Source organism: Phoca vitulina, unplaced genomic scaffold, assembly GCF_004348235.1.
Source record: "Phoca vitulina isolate PV1807 unplaced genomic scaffold, GSC_HSeal_1.0 scaffold20, whole genome shotgun sequence".
Lineage (NCBI taxonomy): Eukaryota > Metazoa > Chordata > Mammalia > Carnivora > Phocidae > Phoca > Phoca vitulina.
In genome coordinates this window covers 10,526,115-10,546,108 of record NW_022589723.1, presented here as the reverse complement: position 1 = coordinate 10,546,108, position 19,994 = coordinate 10,526,115, and the positions used below count along the sequence as shown (strand labels likewise).

General features: G+C 49.6%; 1 protein-coding gene across 1 annotated transcript in view; it reads left to right on the top strand.

The window, feature by feature from the left end:
- PLA2G4E (phospholipase A2 group IVE) overlaps nt 1-19,994 on the top strand; it is a 64,338-nt gene that overhangs the window by 17,281 nt on the left and 27,063 nt on the right. The gene's annotated exons all lie outside the window — the stretch shown is intronic.

Sequence of the window (19,994 nt, the reverse complement as noted above, 5' to 3'; positions counted from 1 at the left end):
AGTCAGCCAATACTCCTGGGTATACGCCAATAGGAACCCTCTTCCATGGTGATGGGAGTATAAATCAGTAAAAATACTTTGGAGAACAATTTGGCAATATTGAGTAAAGTTGGTGGTAATATACCTTATAACCCAACAATTTCTACTTCCAGGGGGATATATACTAAAGAAACACGACACGTACAGGAAAGCTCACAGTAGGGTTAGCGCTACTATACACTTCATTGAATCTACTATACACTTCATTGAATCTAAGGTACATCATTCTCTAAGGGAAAACATTGCCAATTAAAGTATAACACATCATTGGTTTTAATAAGTATCTCTTAATTCAGAGATTTTTAAATGTGAGAAAATGCATGCTTTAGAATTGATAAAATATAGTGATAATAAAAACTTAGACACAACTTAAGTATCTACACACAAAAATGTGTAGATAAATTGTGGTATACTTTACAGCTCTGAAAATGAATGAGCCAGATCTATACTTATCAACATAAGCAAATTCTATAAACATAATGTCTAGTGGGGAAAAAAAACCCAAGTTTACTGTAGAATACATATCCTTTATGTGATATCGCTTATATAAAGTTTAAAACATGCAAAGTGATACAAAATGGAGCTTAGAAATACAGACGTATTTAGAAAAAGAATAAAGAAATGCCTCAGAATGATGGCTAGAAATCCAGGATTGTGGCTACCCCCAGGAGAGGGGAAATGACCATGTGAGGGGCACACAAGGGGACTTAACTCTGTTACCACTGTCTTATTTTTTACTCTGGGTAGTGGATTTATGGATGTTCACTTTGTTACTCTCTATACATTTTGTATGTCATAAAATTGCTTAATACTTTTTTAAAAGGAGAAATTCAAATTAGAAACTAAGCCGGGGAAGATGTGCTCTGCTGGGAGGCTGATTCATGTGGGCAAGAAAGCAATTTCTCCCTCCCTCCTCCCATCCTCTCCCAGCTGGATGTCTTTGGGTTAAAAGGTCATCCTGAAGGTCAAGTGTTGAGCTCATTTGTGAGTTCTTATCCCGACTTGCTTAGGATATGATTTCCATTTCCTGGGGTCTTTCTGCCATCTGTTTCTTCCTGTGCATTATCTCCGGGCCTGCCCCATCCTGCCTGCCTTTCCCTTCCGTCAACTCAGCCTTACTCACTGGGGAAGGATGGCTGCCTCTTTCCACTCCCAGCCGGAAGAAGGAAGAATCATAATTCCTATGATTAAATTCTATGCAGTCACTAGAGAGCTCTTGCCCCCGCTCTAGGCAGGAACAGTAACCAATGCTCTCTCTCCATTCCAGTTTACCTGGTGTTGAGATGGAATGATGAAGGCAATGGTTGGTCCTCCTATGACTAGGAAAGGCTTAACCTATACAGGGATGTCACAAAGACAACAGGTATGTGCGTGGGAGGTGGCAGTAGTAGAGGGTTGACTTCCAGAGTCAGGGACCAACAAGAGATTTCAGCAAATCCTTGAAACAAGAGGAGGGATGGGAGCAGATGAGAGAAAGCACTTGGAACAGTTCTTCCCCATTATCCCCAAAAGAGACCCCTGAAAATAAAAGCACAGACATGTATCTCCTACCCTAGATGTGTCCTGGAGGAGATAAGCTTTCCCTAATCTAAAGACATAAAGGACTCAGTTCAGGAGACAGAGAATACAACCCGGGTAGTCCTCCCCTCCCTTCTCCCTAATGGAGAGCCCCGAGTAGAGTCCTGCCACAGAGGTGGTGACCAGGTGTATTAGTCAGAACCCCTTCAGTCATGAGTGGCAGAGTAACAGAAGCTGGATTCAAGTAAGTATAAGGTCTCTTGGGTCAGGGGATGCCTTTATTGTCTCATGTAATTGATAAGTCCAAGGGATATGTGGGCTTCAAGCATAGCTGGATCTAGTGGTCCAGACCACATCCTCAGAACTTTCTCTTTTTCTCCGTATCTCTCAACCTTGCTTTTTTTCTATGTCAGCTTAGTTTCTTATGCTAAGCCCTTCTATGGGGTGATGTCTCAAAGCTTACATCTTCCTTAGAGTTCATAATCTAGAGAAAAGAATAATATCTTTTTCTCCCTCCCACTAATCTTCCTCTTCCCCCATATAATCCTAAAAAAGAAGCAGGAAAAGATCTAATTGTTCCTGAACGAATCTCTGAATCTAAGGGGATGGGAATGCTGACTAGCCAGGCTGGCCAGGGCCCCACCTCTGAGGAAAGAGGAAGATTGCCCACGATTGACAACTCCATAAAATCCCAAATGTGCTTTTATCAGAAAAAGGGGAAAGGAATTCTGGGGTCATTATGTGCACATACCAGGATCCCACACACAGACTCAATTGCCTCTTAACCTCAAAATTGGCTTGAATACGTGAAATTGTTCCATATAGATTTTGTTTAAATACTGCAAAATAAAACCAGAATACAGTCAAATTATTTTATCTCAAATAATTATAAATCTAGGAATAATTATAAATACTCATAAATACAAATAATTACAAATTGCAGTTGTGGCACACCAGGTTTGTCTCTGCTTTAAAAAATATTTTCAAGGGGCCCCCTGGGTGGTGCAATCAGTTGATCTTCCAACTCTTGATTTCTGTTCAGGTCTTGATCTCAGGATCATGGGATCCAGCCCCACACTGAGCCCCATGTCAGCCTTGGAGCTCAGTGAGGAGTCTGCAAAACTTTCTCTCTCCCTCTCCCTCTGTCCCTCCCCGCTCTCTCGCTCACTCTCTCTCTCTCTCTCTCTCAAGGGAATAAATAAATCTTTAAAAAAAATTTTTTTTTCAAGAAAAGTTAGAAATAATGTAGCCAGTCATCCTAGTTTGCCCAGGATTCTGGTTTTAGCGCTGAAAGTCCCTTGTCCCAGGAAACCCCTCATTCCTTGGCCAGCCGGGTCATTTGGTCACCCTAAATGAGCCTTTAGTTATTTTTTTTTTTAAAGATTTTATTTATTTATTTGACAGAGAGATAGTGAGAGAGGGAACACAAGCAGGGGGAGTGGGAGAGGGAGAAGCAGGCTTCCCGCAGAGCAGGGAGCCTGATGCGGGGCTCGATCCCAGGACCCCGGGATCATGACCTGAGCCGAAGGCAGACGCTTAACGACTGAGCCACCCAGGCGCCCCAGGCCTTTAGTTATTGTTTGCAGCAAACGGGCGCTGAGGGCTCCAAGCCAGGTACAACAGGGGCCTGGTCTACACTATTGGCGCCCAGAGTCCTTCCCTCTGAGGATGTGCATCGCCAGAAAGAGGACTGGCACCCCCTACTCCCACCCACCACACCCCTGCAAAGGCATGCACACAGAGGGAAGAGGGAGGTGTCACCTGCACTTGGCAGGAGATGGCTACAAGCCTGCCAACTCCCACACCCTCGGGACACGAGGCCTGAGCCCAGCCCCCTCCAGGGCCCGCTCTGGACAGAGCCGGAGGACCAAGCTAGCAGCAGGAGGCGGCTCTGCCAGAGGGCTGGAGGCAGGCGGGGAGAGGGCTCCCACCCCTCTGCTCCTCACAGACCCAAGGGCCCCTTCTGCCTGCTGTGCTTGGGTCACCCCCATCTTCAGGCTTGCCCAGGCACAGCCTGGATTATAGCAACCCAGCTGCAGAGTCGGCCCCAAGGGCGGCCCCACCCACCCCACTGCCGGGAATGCCCTTTGGCCCAGTGCAGCTTCCTGGCAGCTCCCCTCTGCCCTCCAGGCCCGGGCCCTGAAGCCCACCAGCCACCAACCAGCCAGCGCTTGTAAGGGCGCTGGGCGGGGGTAGAGGAAGGCAAGCAGCCAGGGGTGACTGGGCCTCCCAGAAGTCACTGCTGTGTCAGTCCCCTGCACCACTCACCACTTCCTCGGTGCAAATTCTTTAACTCAAACCCTGGTCACGACACCAACATCAACCAAGTACCACTAAAAAAAATCCTCAGGGTATTTTGCCTGAACCAGTTACAAGGCTTACATGAACCCCGAGTCTGGCAGAGCAAGCAGGGCTGAGGCTTGTGGGGACAGGTGGAAATGGGTCTTTAGGGTCACATTCTAGGACCCCCAGGGGCTGACGACACGAATCCAGTTCAACACAACAGGACTTCATTCTCCAGATGCCAGACTCTGCTCCTGGGATTCGGGACGCACCGTGTCCAGCCTCCCATTGTACAGAAGAGGAAAGTGAGGCCCAGAGAGAGGGAGCCATTTGTTTTGTGTCATACTGCGGAGCTGGAACTGCAGCCCACAGCTCGCAGCTTTCGGCCCAGGGCTCTGCCCAGCACACCACAGTGCTTTCCTGAACACGAATGGACACTGACCTTGAAATCAATAAGGAGCCAAGGCATGCCTCAGCTCTGCTGGGCCCTGTCAGAGCCAGGACTTGGATTTGGTATGAAGGCATCCCCTGCTCATAGATCCTCACAGGCCAGCACTGCCTGGTCTTCATCTCTGCCCTGAGACGTGGAAGTAGCTCTCAGGAAGTGACTGCAGAACCGTGGCTCAGAGGCTTGAACCGGACGGAACCGGTGGGGAATTATGTTCCTCTGCTAGAGCTGGTCTAGAACCAAATTCAGGTAAAAGAGCACCACAGGCGCCTGGGTGGCTCAATCAGTTGAGTGTCCAACTCTTGATTTTGGCTCAGGTTATGATCTCAGAGCCGTGAGATCGAGCCCTGCTTCGGGCTCTGTGTTCAGCAGGGAGTCTGCTTGAGATTCTCTCTCTCCCTCTCCGCCCCCAAAATAAATAAATAAAATCCTAAACAAAGAAAAAAGAGCACCAGTGAATGGGATAGACTAAATCCATCGGATACAGTTCTTAAAACAACGGCACCAGTACAAACAGCCCTGACACATTACCCCAGGGCTGAGCTTGCTAGAAGACTCCCCCCAGTCCTCTCTCTGTGGAGTCTGGGGTCCCCCCAGGTTCCCTGACTGAGAAGCTGATGTCAAGAGACTTGGAAGAGTTTGGGGGATGCTTGGTCAGCCAGCTTTAGACCAAGAAAAGTGAGGGCCGCTTGTCACCCTTCTGTGGGTGAAGCCAGGAGCTTCCTCCACATCTGTCCTATGGGTTCCTGTGGGATGGGAAGGCCAAAGGGAAGGGTGAGGGGAGGGGAAGAGAAGACAAGAGAAAAGAGCGAGAGTGGAGAAGGGCTGAGGATGGGAGGCTCTGTTCTGGGGCCTGGGATTGTCACATGAGCCCCTAGCTCTGGGTCACTTTGTAAAAATCATTCAGTCTTAGCCATTCAGCTCATAGGTATTTTCCCAGGAGAAATGAAAACATATATTTGCACAAAAACCTGTGTGCGAATGTTTACTGCATCTTTATTCATAAGTGATACAAATTGGAAACAGCTTTGTCCTTCAACTGATGAATGGACAAACGAATTGTAAATATTTTTACAATGGAATACTACACAGCAATGAAAAAGAACAAATGCAATACAGCTACATGGGTAGATCTCAAAAACCTGACATTACACAAAAGAAGTCAGTCACAAAAGACTGAGCACTATGACCCATTTATGTGGAACTCCAGGAAAGACACCTCTAATCTGCAGTGACAGCGAGTAGATCGGTGGCACCCTGGGGCCAGGGGAAAGGCCAAGGACTGACCGCAAAGGGCTATGAGGCAGCATTTGGAAAGGATGCAAATGATCTACATCTTGATTGTGGTGGTGATTACACAGCTGTGTATGTTTGGCAAAACTCATCAAATAGGTGTGTTTTATTGTATTAAGTTATACCTCCAAAAGTTGATTTTTAAAGTAAAAAAATAAGTCAATCCACCAAACGGTCACTTTACCAAAAGCACAACCATCCTACCAGGCCATCCGCGAGTGCCCCATCATGCGGCATCCCCTGAGCTGGGGCCTCAGCCTCCCCAAGCCCAGCTGCGTGGTTCCGGCCATCGGCCCACACGGCCCCACCCTCTCCCACAGGCCCACAGCCCTCCTCACTCCGGGAGCCTTGCAGAGTTTCCATGAATCTGCCCTGGCCTCTTTCGTCTGCCCTCCAGTGGGCAAAGGGCACCGCTGGGAGACCACATCTCCCAGGCATCAGTGGGAAGCAGGACAGACGTGCTCTTGGCTTGGGGGTCTCCAGAGTCTCTAACTAGTAAACCCTGGCTACTGGATGGCGGAGGTGGGTGCACACCTTATCTGTTATTTATAGGAAAACTGAGGCCTAGAGAAATTCTGAAGCCATGTTTCTTGTTTTGTTTTGTTTTTTAAGATTTTATTTATTATTTGACAGGGAGAGACACAACGAGAGAGGGAACACGAGCAGGGGGAGTGGGAGAGGGAGAAGCAGGCTTCCCACTGAGCAGGGAGCCCAATGAGGGGCTTAATCCTAGGACCCTGGGATCACGACCTGAGCCGAAGGCAGAAGCTTAATGACTGAGCCACCTAAGCGTCCCTGATGTGATATTTTTATACATTATGAAACGATTGGCATGATAAGTCTAGTTACCATCTGTCTGTCACCATACACAGTTATTATAATATTATTGATGATTCCCTAAGCTGTATGTTATATCCCCATGGCTTGTTTATTTTTATAACTGGAAGTTTGTACCTCTTAACCCCCTTTCCCTAGTTCATGCGCACCCCCTAAACCCTCTCCTCTAGTAACCAACAGCTTGTTTCCTGTATTTATGAGTCTGGTTCTGTTTTCTTTGTTTTGTGTTTTAGATTCCACATATAAGTGAAATCATGTGGTATTTGTCTTTCTCTGACTTATTTCACTTAGCGCAATGCCCTCTAGATCCATCTGCGTTGTTGCAGATGAAAAGATCGCACTCTTTTTATGGCTGAGTAATATTCCATTATACATATAATATTATATAGGTATATATATGACACCTCTTCTTATCCATTCATCTATGGATGGACACAGAGTTTGATTCCATATCTTGACTATTGTCAGTAATGCTGCCATGAACATAGGGGTGCACGTATCCCTTCTGATTGGTGTTTTCATTTTCTTTAGATAAATAGTAGTGGTATTACTGGATTGTTCGGTAATTTTATTTTTAATTTGTTGAGGAACCTCCATACTGTCTTCCACAGTGGCTGCACCAGTTTGCATTCCCATCAACAAGGGCTCCCTTTGCTCTACGTCCTCGCCAACACTTGTTATCTACTGTCTTTTTGGTAACAGCCAATCTGACAGGTGTGAGGTGGTATTTCATCGTGGTTTTGATCATCTTTTTTTTTTTCCTTAATCCCCTTGGTAAATCTTTGATTCTCAGGAGAGGATAATTCCTAATCAGAGTCCCTCACTCAAAAGCAGTGTCTGTTCAGAGTCCGTTTCTCCAGAATCAGAGCCTAGTGAGGAGCCAACGTTCTCCCCTAGTGTAATGTCATCTGCTGCAGGTACCTGGCGCCACGTGGGCTCCATGGCCAGGTGACTTTTGCCCGATACCCAGGCCCTCCCAACCGTTTAAAGCAGCCATATGGAAAAACAGTGTCTGCCTATGTGGACTTACCCCTACCTAACCATGACGGACAGGACTCTGCTCTGGCCTGGCGGGGCTGACTAAAGGCAAAATGAAGAAATGAATAGAATCTGCAACCCGCCCCCCTTCCCCCCCCATCTCCCTCTGACAAGCCTGCTCTGGAGTCAGCCCCCTCCTCCACAGATAAGCACACCTTTATCTTTCCCGAGCCCCAGCCCCTTAGGTCCCGAGTGGCAGCTAGAGAACCTGGGCCAGGCTGCATGGAGCCAATCGGGCATGTGGAGAGGACGAGACCCAGCAGCATTCCTCACAGGTGCAGAGGGAGAGGTGGATGGGGGCCTTTCGTAGCCCACAGCTTGCCCCCGGGGGCCACACTGGGCTGATAAAGGAGGCACGCCTGCCTTCCAGCGCTCGCAGGCCGCACAGTGCTGCTGGTCACCTGTTCTACCCCGGGGGGCGGGATTTGCTGTCTTTCTCAAACACTCTGCTCAGGAACTTTCCCCAAGCTTTACCACGGCCGGCAAAAATCATGATTCTTGCACTTGATATCCAAGACTTTCTTTGGTCTCCTTTCTGAGTCTTCACCCCCTTGCTCATGCTATCTTGCCTGACACAGATGCCTCTTCCTGCTTTATTCATCAGGGCTCTACCCTTCCTTCGAAGGCAAGTGCAAGGTCTTCCTGTGGCCAGGCAGCCTCTTCTGACCTTCCCGGCCCTGGGTGGCGATGCTTTCTGAGTGGCATACTTTCACACCTCTCCTCATATGTGACAGGATCATCCGGAGACCACTTGCGTGACCTTTCCGACTCACCCAAATAGACAGGAGCTCCTTGGGCAGGGATGATGTCTTAGTGTCTCTGGTATTACTGTGCATCACGCATCTCTGGTGAGAGCGTCGCTGACTGAAGGTCAGCCATGTCCTTAGCGCTTTATCTCCTTTAGTCTCCGTAACCACCCCGTGAGGTAGAAATCATTATGCTTTCCATTTCACAGATGGAGAAACTCAAGTGTATAGGGATAAATTCACCCAAGTTCAGGCAGCTAATGGATAGCAGAAGCAGTGTTCAAATCCAGGTCTTTGAAACTTGAAAGTCTAGACCCCTAACCAACTATATCATGTTCAGTCAGGTTTGAGACAATGGCAATGTCATCCTCACAGAAGCGACCAGTGACAAAGGGTAAGTGCAGTGTACAAAAGGCTCCAGCCAGTCTTGCTATGTGAGAGAGAGTCAAGAGCTGGGAAATAAAACCTATCCTCTAGTTGAAACCAGAGACCACAACTGTTAGGAGCAGGAACTTCACAAGATGGAGCAATGTTGGGCTGTTGACACAAGCACCTTCAGGATGCGAAGCGCTCGGCTGGGCCTTAAACATCTTGTTATAAAGAGGAAGAACGGGGGGCGCCTGGGTGGCTCAGTCAGTTAAGCGTCTGCCTTCAGCTCAGGTCATGATCCCAGGGTCCTGGGATCGAGCCCCGCATCGGGCTCCCTGCTCAGCGGGGAGCCTGCTTCTCCCTCTCCCACTCCCCCTGCTTGTGCTTTCTCTCTCCCTCTCTGTCAAATAAATAAATAAAATATTGAAAGAAAAAATAAGAGAGAAAGAACGGAAAATACTTGTGAGCCAGATCTATTGACAACACAAAGAATATTACCTTCTTTGGGATGAAGGTCCTTTCTTGTCATGTTTATGCGCATTTTGTATCTCCTCATGAAATGGAGTCACGTCTAGCTTGTTGGCCAGAGGTTCTGATACATCTCGACATATTAACACTCATCTCCCGATGTGTGTCTTGTTAGAGCCAGAAGTTCTGGGGTCAGACTGACTTGCCTCCCAGTCCTGTCACTTACCATGGTGACCCTGAGCTAATTACTTATCCTCTCCATGTCTCAATTCTTTTTTTCGTGAGATAATAACACTAGCTACTTCACAGGTAATATAAGATATGTAGAATAGTCTTTGTCACTTTGTTTACATTCAGTAAATGTTAGCCACTTCGTTTCTATTGACATCTGCGTAATGTTCCAGGTATGTGAATGCGTCTTAACATTCAAACCATTCCTTTACTGGTGAGGTTAGGTGTTTCCAGTTGATGAACAAGACAAGCAATATCTCTACCCTATAAAAGGTTACAGTCTGATAGAAAGAGACAAAAAGAATCAATGAACAAGATAATCCAAGATATGATACATTAAATCAAACCAAATAACCACAGTGACCCAGAAGCAAGTAGATGGGTGAGAGGCATACATGTTCTGGAGGGCGGTCAGGTAAGAGTTGCTGGAGAAAAGGACACTTGAGCAGATCTGTGACCATGAGAAAGAGCAGCAACACACAGAGTCAGGGTCAAGGATATCAGGCCAGGGAATGGCAAGTGCAGAATCCCTGATGTAGGAAAGAGCTTGCCATGTTCCAGGCGGGGAGGGCTGGTGTAGCTGGAACTTGTGCATGAGGGGAGGAGGAGAACAGATGTGAGCAGCCAGACCACACCGGACCTTTCAGGGCCATGGCAAGAAGTGAGAGCCACCAGGGGCTGGGAGATTTTACTCAGGGCCATCACAGAACCTAGCTGATGTGGTTATTTGGTTTGATTTAATGTATCATATCTTGGATTATGTTTTTAGGAGACCACTTGTGCCTTCTGCAGAGAAAGGCTTGTAGGAAGGCAAGAGTGGAAGCAGGGAGACCAGTCTGGCTAATGTAGTCGTCAAGATGAATGGAGGTGATGACTGGCACTAGACCAGTGGCCGTGAAGCTGGGGAGCGGTGGAGGGAAAAAATCTCCCCTGAGTGCCGAGGGCTGAGGAAGTGGAGTGTGGAGTGTGTCCTCTTTGGTCCCATGAGCCCCGTGCTTGCCCTCTTGATTGGTTGTTATGTCCTTGTACCCGCATATCCTTCCCCATTCTCTCGTTGTTGGGAAAGGCAACTATGATTCAGCCTTCTCAGCGTTTTCCGATTTAATAGCTACAGTGAAATCTCATTGGTGTTTCAATGTGCCCTTCCCTGAATGCAGATGATTTTGAGCATGTCCTCAAATGCCTGTTAGCCTTTTGGGTTTCCCTTCCTACATAAACTGCAAGTTCCAATCTCTGGCCCATTTTTATGTTGGCACAGCCATCTTTTTCTTGCGGATTACGTAAGAATTCTTTGTATATGCTAGATGTTGATCCTTTGGTATTTGCAAAAGCATTGAAAATACCTTTCATCATTCTGTCTGCATTCTATCAACTTTTTCGGTGTGCTCTTAGTTGATAGAAATCCTTAATCCTTATGTAATGACATTTAGAAATGTTTTTGCCTTATGGTTCATGGTTTCAAAGTGTTGTTTAAGAAATCTTTCTTAAAGTAGATAAGACTTTCTTAAGTAGAGTCTCCTACATTGTCTTCTATTCACTTTATGGTTTTCCATTTCAGGTGTTGATCCCATTTACAGCCTTTTTTTTTTTTTTTTTTTTAGTATAGAAATAAGTGGGAATACTGTTTAATTTGTTCTATTTAGGGAGCCACTCATGTCCACATCATCTGTTAAATAGCTGTTCTTTCCCTATTGATTTGTGGTGCCAACTTTATCAATGATTACGTTCCCTTAACTATCAGGGCGTGTCTCTAATCCCTTAATTTCGTCCCATTGGTCTGGTTCTTACACCAACAACATGCTGTTTGTCTAAGTGTGGCTTTGTAGTTTATCTCAGAATCTGGTAGGGTAAGACTCTCCTCTTTACTAGTATTTTATTTATTTATTTATTTAAGGATTTTATTTATTTATTTGACAGAGACAGAGAGAGCAGGAACACAAGCAGGGGGAGTGGGAGAGGGAGAAGCAGGCTCCCCGCTGAGGAAGGAGCCTGATGTGGGGCTCGATCCCAGGACCTGGGACCATGACTTGAGCCTAAGGCAGATGCTTAACTGACTGAGCCACCCAGGTGTCCCTTGTCAGTATTTTTAAACGATGGGTTTATTACCCATGGATATTTATTAAGAGGACTAAATTTGGGATATATTTTGCAGGTAGCAGTGTGCTTGTGGCATCTTTTGCTTTACTGAAATTTTATGTTTCTGTATATTCAAATCTGGTAACATATCCTTATTGGCTTCTAGGTTTTGTACCTCATCTAGAAGATTCTCTTCATCCCAGTATCTTATTAATATTCTCTAATATCTTATTTTAAATCTTCTATAGTTTTATTTTAATGGTTAGATATTTAATCTGTCTGGAATCTGTTTCTGTGTTGTTATGAAATTAAGATCTAACTATTTTATTCCAGTGGCAAGCTAGCTTTTCCAATAATGAATAACCCATCCTTTCATCCGTATTTGAAAGACTTCCTTTATCATATACTAAAATTCCATATATACATAGGACTGTTTGGGGGCTTTATTTTTTTATTTTTTTTTAAAGATTTTATTTATTTATTTGACAGACAGAGACACAGCGAGAGAGTGAACTCAAGCAGGGAGAGTGGGAGAGGGAGAAGCAGGCTTCCCAAGGAGCAGGGAGCCCAAGGCGGGGCTCGATCCCAGAACCCTGGGATCATGACCCGAGCCGAAGGCAGACGCCCAATGAATGAGCCACCCAGGCGCCCCTGTTTGGGGGCTTTACTTGCTTTAAGGAAGGTACTGGAATCCAGAATTTGTTGGCAAAGGATGGATAAGCGTCGGATGCATTTGAGCAGGAGGATGGCAGATCGAAGGGGTGGTTACAAAGCTCCCTGGCCAGCCAGGTGTGTGGGGGATGAATCCCTGAGAGGAGGACAAGGCTGAGAGACAGATGCCACTGGCAGGATGGGAAGGAAGGGACAGGCACCAGAGGCATCTTGAAAGAGGAAAGGTGAGGAATTCACCCTTGTGGGGCTCCCGGGGAAGTGATGTCAGCTGAACCAGCGGGACAAATGTACTTTTCAATGCTGGCTTACCTGAGGCCAAGGGGCTGCTGGCGAGAGGCAGGTCCTGGTCACCCTAGTCAGTGGGAGTCAGTTAACAAGGCCCCGGACACTGCCATGGGCAGAGGCCTCCGAGGACGCAGGTTGGGGTTTCTGGGGGAGATCTCAGGCTCCCTGCTCATCCAGGAGGAGAGGGGCTGGGTGGGAAAGAACTCAGTCCCTTCCACTCTGCAGCAGCAGCTTTAGAATTTCCCCACACAGCGACTCTGGGACAAAGGGAGAAAGGGGACCTGGCCTGGAGTATCAGCTGTGTACCAAGAGAACTGTTTTCGCTTAAAATGTGTGTTCATTAGGAGACGTGTTAGATGAGAAGGGGAGGTTGATGCAGTTCTTACTTGGTCACATGGACTGGCACTCCTTACTCACCTTCCCAGCACACTTCCTGCCATCCCCATGGAGGCCCTTCTCCCCTCCGGCCCCACTTAAAGTCCGCGCTGGACCCTTTACCCCTGAGTTCAGCTCCCTCTTCTCCCTTCACTAGATCATAAATTCTTGGTCCTTTCCTTCCAGACCCTGCCCTGAGCAGTCAGCACAGAGCTGGGCACACAGTGGGCAGTAAGGGCCTGCTTGCTGCTGGATTGTTCCCCTTGGTTTACCACCGCACCAGCTCCCACGTGGGTCAGAAGCCACACAGAGGCTGCGGAGGAAGGGGCTCCAGCTCACCTCCTGTTAGCCTCCTATTCAATTTGATTTCATTCAGCTAAATGGGGCCCTGCTCTTGAGGCATTTATGGACAATGAGGAAATACAGGGATTGGAGACCTAGATTTTTCCATGCATTACCTTGGATGGATGGAGCGGGATGTGGCCAGGCTTCTTCAGTGAGGAGAGGATCAAGTACCAGGCTTTGGGGAATGCCCTGGAGTTTGGGGCTTGCCCTGGGCCTATTTGATAGGCAAAGGGTAAGGGAGTGAAGGGAAGGGAGAGACAGGAAGGATCCCCAGTGAGGAGGTCCCCCAGGATTCACCATACCCCTCACCCCTCACTTTCAGGACACTGTAGTGCTGTGGGTTGGGTTGCCCACAACATCAATCAGCATTGCCTTGTTAAAGTTCAGCTCTGATCATGGCACTCTCCTGCTCAAAAACCATCAGTGGCTCTTTATTGCCTATGGACTAAGTTCAAATTTAAAGCTTGGCCTTTGAGGGTCACAACTACTGGGCCCTAATGCATCTTTCCAGATTTGTTCCTTCACAGAGCATCCCTCCTCTCTGCCCAACTTCCACATTCCCACATCCCCTTCCACACCTTACTACTCCAGACTACTTGCATAGCTGAGCATACCCTGCTTTCTGGCCTCCCTATTTTTGCTCATGTTGTTCCTTCCTCCTAGCATACCTTTCTCACCTATCATTAGCTTTTGAAATCCTAGCCATCCTCTAAGACCCAAATCAGGCACCACCTCCTCCGTGAAGCCTTTCCAGATCTGCTCTTTCGCTTCCCAGCCAACATCTACCTCCTATTTTCTGGGCTCCCTAGCCAGTTATTAGCTATGTGACAGAGCTCTATAAACCACAGATGTTTACAAATGTGAAGGATCTGTATTGCTCCTTCTAGGATGCCCCCTGTTACCATGGGAGACTTGGACCTCTGAGCCTCTGAGGGGTCAGACGCATCTGTCCCCTCACCTGCACGATCAGCAACTTCCAGGCTGGAATTTCCTCCTCGTAGCATGTGTACAGTTGGCGATCCCTAAGTGTGTGAACGAAACGGAATTTAGTGGATTCCACTGAGGGGTGTAGGTGCTGAGTTTGTGTCCTTGGCAGTGGGGTAGATGGTAGGGGAGGGGACGGATGCAGGCTGAGAGGGGTCCAGACTGAGGCCCCATCTGCCTTCTGGAGGGCCAGACAAGCAGAGGGGAGCAGAGTGGGGGACACTTCTGCCTGGCACAGGAAGAGGTCCCACAGATACCACCAACCGGTTCCATCCCTGCGTTCGGGCCTCATCAGCCCTGTGTTCGGATCTCACCCTCAATTTCACAAAATTGCTTTAATATGTGGGCCAGAAAAGCCGGTTGTAGGGCCTCGGGCGATAGCTCAGGCAGGAAACTCCCAGTGTACCTAGCTGGGTGGCCGAGCAGGCGAAGTCACCTCACCAGGCCCCTGAGTGAGCCCGCTGTCAGGCCAGAGATAGGGATCAGCTGGGTGGAGCAGGAGCATCCTCTAAGCTGCCCTGAGATAGGCAGAGGCTGGGCGCAACCTCTCTCCACCTGGCCTCCCAGGAGGGAGAGCTGGGGACACTTGCACTTGACCCTTTCCTCACCAAGGATTCAGGCAATCACTTTTTCTTCTCCCTCTAAGTTTGACCATCATCCCTGCCTCCCATGTGGTTCCTGCCCACAGCTCCTGGGCCCCAAGCTGTGGGACTATGCGGAGTTTAGGAGGGAGGGTACCATCCCCCATCCCCCCGCAGATGCCCAGAAGGGTGTCTCTGAGCCATGACCTTGATAACCTGAAGAGAGGGGTCTTTCCCAAATCATGGCTGGGCTCATCCTAAAGTTGTGAGGGCCCAGCATGCTCTTCTTGCCACCCGTTCCCTTGGACAGCCAGGTGGTTCTGAGTTTCTGGGGGCAGCAGACTGCTGACCCCAAGGGTCGCAACCCCCTACTGGTTCCTGCATTTCCAAGATCTGAAGGCCTCAGGGTCCCTTGATACTAAGGGGTCAAGGCCCCCCATCTTCCTACCCACCGTAACCCCTCCCCTTGCAATCCCAGCCACAGCAGAGAGGTGTCCAGAGGGCGGAGCTCTGAGTCAGAATATAAATACCCAATCCTGCCACCCAGCTGGAGAGCCGCCACGATGCTCGGCGGGCAGATACCCGCCTGGATCTCCCACTACCTACCAGACCTATGCCAAGCAGAAGATGGCAAGCCTTCAGCCCCCTGTGCCTTGGAGGTGAAGGAGCCATGCTGGGTAGGTGGGCCCCGAAGCTGAGGGCAGGAGGCAGGCACAGGAGCGCTGGGAGCACTGTAGACCCCAGAGACACAGAGCACCTGGGCTTGGGCGGCCCCGACCTGGCACCCGGGGTTGTGGTCTGGCCCGGTTGGGGCTCCTGGGTGGATGGCCCAGCTGAGGGTACCCACAGACTCGACTAGGTGCTGTGGTGTGGCTCAGGGCCTTCTGGGGCCAGGCCAGCACCCAGGTACACGGTGCTCAGCACTGCCAGGGTGGATCCGTGCTCGCCTGTCCTAGTGGTGAGCAGGCATTTACCCCGTGGACATTCTAAACTGCCACGCTGTGTGTGTGTGGGGTGGTGTCTCGGAAGGATCGGTGGCATTGCCAACCTGTCACATCAGCCCAGGAGCCCAGCTGGATCTGTGGTCAAGACTCCTGGGTCCATCTGACTCCTCATAGCCTCCTAGGGAGACGCTGGGGTCAAGGGTCAGGTAGCCAGGACTCTGGACCAGCTCTGCCTCAGCTTTCCCACTTACTTCAAGCTTCCAGTTTGCCATAGGCACGCCATGGTCAGGCCTGGCAGCAGCACCTTCTTCCTCACCCTCCTCTCCAGGCCTCTCCCCCAGCCCACACTGAATCCCTGAATGAGATGAGTGATGCCCTGAAAATGTCTTGTCCTTTCGGGGTGGGAGGTGGAGACCCCACGCAGCCTCCCGGGAGCCCAAGGAGGGGAGCTCCGAGCTGCATGGTGTCTGGTGCCCTGTTGCCCTGGCCAGGATAGGTATCACCTTCTGGGGTGTCCCCACATTTCCCCACAGCCCTCAGGGGGGCTGGAAGAGCCTCTGGTCAGCACCTGTTCCTGCCTCCCTAGTCTGGTGGAGCCTCTGGAACCTGGGCTGGGAGGGGGGAGAGCTTCCACAGAAAGGACAGAGCACCTTGAAGGGGGGCATGGAGCAGCTGAGAACTGTTCCTGTCCCTCTCAGGTCCCCGAGGCTCCGTGCCTCAGAGCTGGACTTCTTGCCCTGACCCCTCGCCTAGCTTGTGTGATAAAAAAGGCAAACAGCCATGGTAGCTCCTCCCAGGAGCGCCCTGCTCTGGGATGTTGCTCAGACTAGCTGGGTAACGTTCTGAGGTCCCATGAAGTCCCCAACCCAATGGTGTCCTTTCAGGGAGGGCCCACACACCCTGGAAGCTATCACCAGGCTGTTGGGAGCTCTGACACAGGTGTTGCAAGGAACCGGTGGGATGGATACACCCAGCTCTCTGGGGAGGAGGAGGTGGCCTCACCAGCCAGGCCTGCCCTGAGAAGCCCTGGGGAGGGAGTTCCCACAGGCTCCCTAGGAGCTGTCTGCCTTCTCCTGCACCCCAGACCTTGTGGACTGGTTTGGTTAGGGTTCACCTGGGGATCACACCCACCACTTCTGAAACCCCACGTGTCAGACCCCCTCCCCATCTCCCACCTCCACATGGGAGCCTGCCCCCAGGAGCCCATTGGTAACTATTCGTCTGACCGACTGGTGGTGACAGCTAGACCTGGGGTGCCCTGAATTGGCAGCTGAGGGCTCACTCCTGCCCCTGCTATTAAGTAGTCCAGTGCATGACCCGGAGCAAGCTTTTTGCCAGTTTGGTTAACTCTCGGTGAGAGCCAGCCTCCGGGCGGCTGGAACGTGTGCCGCCCTGCGGTCAGGTAGATCTGCGCCCGAGGCCTGGCCCTGCGGCTTCTGCACCATGTGCCCCTGTGTGAGAAGCAGTCTCCCTAAACCCAGGCTTCTCTTCCACAAGGTAGGGCTAACAGCACCTTCCTCGGAGCGTGCTGGGGGAGCTAGATGAGAACAGAGGCAGTGCACCCCGTGCGGGCTCAGGGCCTGGCGTGCTGGTCCTGTCTATGAAGCTGGGGGCGGGAAGGGGGACTATTGGATTGCCTAATAGCCAGTCCGGAGGGTCAAAGAGCAACATCTTTTCCACGTGAGCTGGCAAGATCCCCCTGTCCTGAGTAGGTCTCAAGGGGAAGTAGAGTCCTGGCACTCTCAGCCCCAGGAATCCAGGCCCGAGAGGAGGCCGGAGCCGGAGCTGGGTGTCTGCGGCCTGAGCAGCAGAGCCCTTTCTCCCACGGGGCTTCTCCGAAACCCATCAGGCCCACCCTCCCCGCACAGCTGTATGGTTCCTAGTGCGTCTGAATACGCTTCTCTCCTGTTGGCCAAACAGTTCGTGCCTTGAGCTCCAACCCCCCTGAGTGCTCCCTGGTCCTTACCCAGGACCCTCCAATGACCCCACGAACCAGAGGATCCGTGCCCGCCCGTGCTCCGGGGCTGCAGCCCAGCTGGCCTGATGCCCGGCCGTGGCTGTTGTTAAATAATTTGATTTTCACCCTGATAACCAGCCAAGGCATCCCATCCCAGGGACAGGCTTGTCCAAGTCCTTAAAGGGTTTTACCCTTACCACACGGTAAGCTACCCCGTAAACTTGGGTTCCGTAATGTCACCAGTTTCTGGTTCCCATCTGCACAGCCACAGACATTGTGCTTTGTTCTATTGGATCTTTCTACTGTGTATCAGTTACCTCCAGGGCCATGAAGTTTCACTTCTCCCTAGTACCACTTCTGTCGAGCTGCTTAGAGCAGGAGCAAAATAGGTACATTCATTTTTGTCCAAGACGATCATTTTTCGCAGACCTGGTTATCAGAATCATCTGGGCCCAAGACTGGAGTCCCATGTTCCCACGGCCTTCCTCCCAGCGTGACCCGAGGGGTTCTCTCTCAACCCCCCTTGCCAGTTTCTGTCTCCCTGCTGGTGAGATGTTAGAGTCGTTTGTAGAGCGCTTTGGAATTGGGTCTCTCCTGCAAATTCCTGAGCTAGAAGTTGTGATTTGAGACTCCAGGTAGACCACAAAGGAGCCTTCTGTGGCTCCTGGGAAGTAGAACTCCTCCAAGAACCTTAGGCTCTGGTATGCACTGGCTCTTTAAAAAAGAGAGAGAGATTGTAGAATATGGTGGCAGAAATATAGCGAGTGCAAGCATTGCAAGTAAAAGGACTATCAGGGTTTGGGGGTTATTGTGGAGTCTTGGGGGAATTCAGAGTGAAAAGAAGAATCTGTCAGGAAAAGAGGTTCTAAGAGGAAAAGATGAAGGAGGAGGGGGTGGGGACAAGTGACACCTGTCTTTGCATTGAACGTTAACGGTCGCTTCCAAGTAAGGTGACACCATGGTCATGGTTACGAGCTCAAGCTGAAGAATTAAAGCTGGATTCAAACTTGGGCTCCTTTGATTCTAGCTGAGGGCCCAACGTCAAAGGACTCAGTCTCAGATTCACCATCTGTAAAGTGAGGCTAATAATAACTGCTCCGGGGGGGGGGGGTGTTGTGAGGACTGAGCGAGGTGGAACACACACTATGCTTAGCATATGGCAGACGCTCGTCAGGTCGTCGCTGAGGTGGTTAGCGCTGCTGAGTCAGAGTGGGAAGAGGTGGGCAGCCTCCCTAGAGGGTGCCAGGATTAGATGACAGCAGAGGGCTTTTCCTGGAAGGCAGGGGGACCTCGAGTGAGGTCCTGAGGGAAGCCATGAATGCTCATGCCCTTCCAGACAAGACACATGGGGGAGGGCAGCCCCTCTGGGGGTAGGAGAAGGGCCGTGATGGCTGAGAGCCCTTCAACACTATGAAATGTCCCTGAGGACTGACCCTCGCCTGGGCTGAGGCCTCTGGCCGCCCATTTGAACTCTAGATGCTCCTCTGAGAATGTAGGCCAGTGAGAACAGGCTTTGCCACAACCACTCTCCTGGGTGAAAACCGACTCCCTCTTCTCGCCAGATCAGACCAGGACACCCACTCCGCCTGGCGGGGGGGTGAGAAATGAGGAGCCCACCCTGCCCAGAACGGGTCTGGCCAAAGGCCCAGCCCTATTTCCAGAGCCAGGGGAGAAGTGGTGTTTATGGCCTTTGGCTCGAGTCATACAGCTCCAAACAGAATTCTGTGAGATCAAGTTATTGACTGTGAAGACACCCAATATTTCAGAGCTAACCTCACGAAGGGATTCCTCGCACCTATTTATAACTGTCCGTTTGGCTTTTGCTCTGATTCCGAGGCAGCTGTTGGGGATTGAGGAGGAAGAGGCCCTAATTCTATCTCAGGGTCTATGTAGCAACCTTCCCAGGCATCATTCTGGAGTTGCTGCTTAGAATGAAACCCCGGAAGAGGCTGGAAGGACAGACATCAAAATGATGACAGTTCTCATGACAAGAAGAAAGATCATTGTCACTATGTATGGTGGTGGGTGTTAACTAAACTCATTGTGGTAATCATATTGCAATATCCGTATATCAAATCATTACATTGTACACTTAAAATGAATACAATGTTATATGTCAATTATATCTCAATTTAAAAAGATAGCAATACCTCTGTTATAAAGGTCTTATGAAGATTTAAAAATGTAAGAAAAGTGTCTGGCAAATAGTAAGTGTTCAATAGATGCTAGCTTGCTCTTGCAATATTATTATCTCTGACAATAGCCAAGGCAGATGAACTATCTGTGTTGAAAATAAAAATAATTATAACATTTAAAAAACCCCAAAAAGGTGATAATAGTGATCGTCTCTGAGTGGTGGGATGCTGGAGACTCTTCTTTTTCTTCATATTTTTGTGTTTTTCCCAAAACCCCCATAATATTTTAAATAGAGAATTGCATCCTCTTAAAGATGTATAACGAGATTTTGGCAACAAAAGGTGAACTATGTGGAGTGTAAAGGGTTCT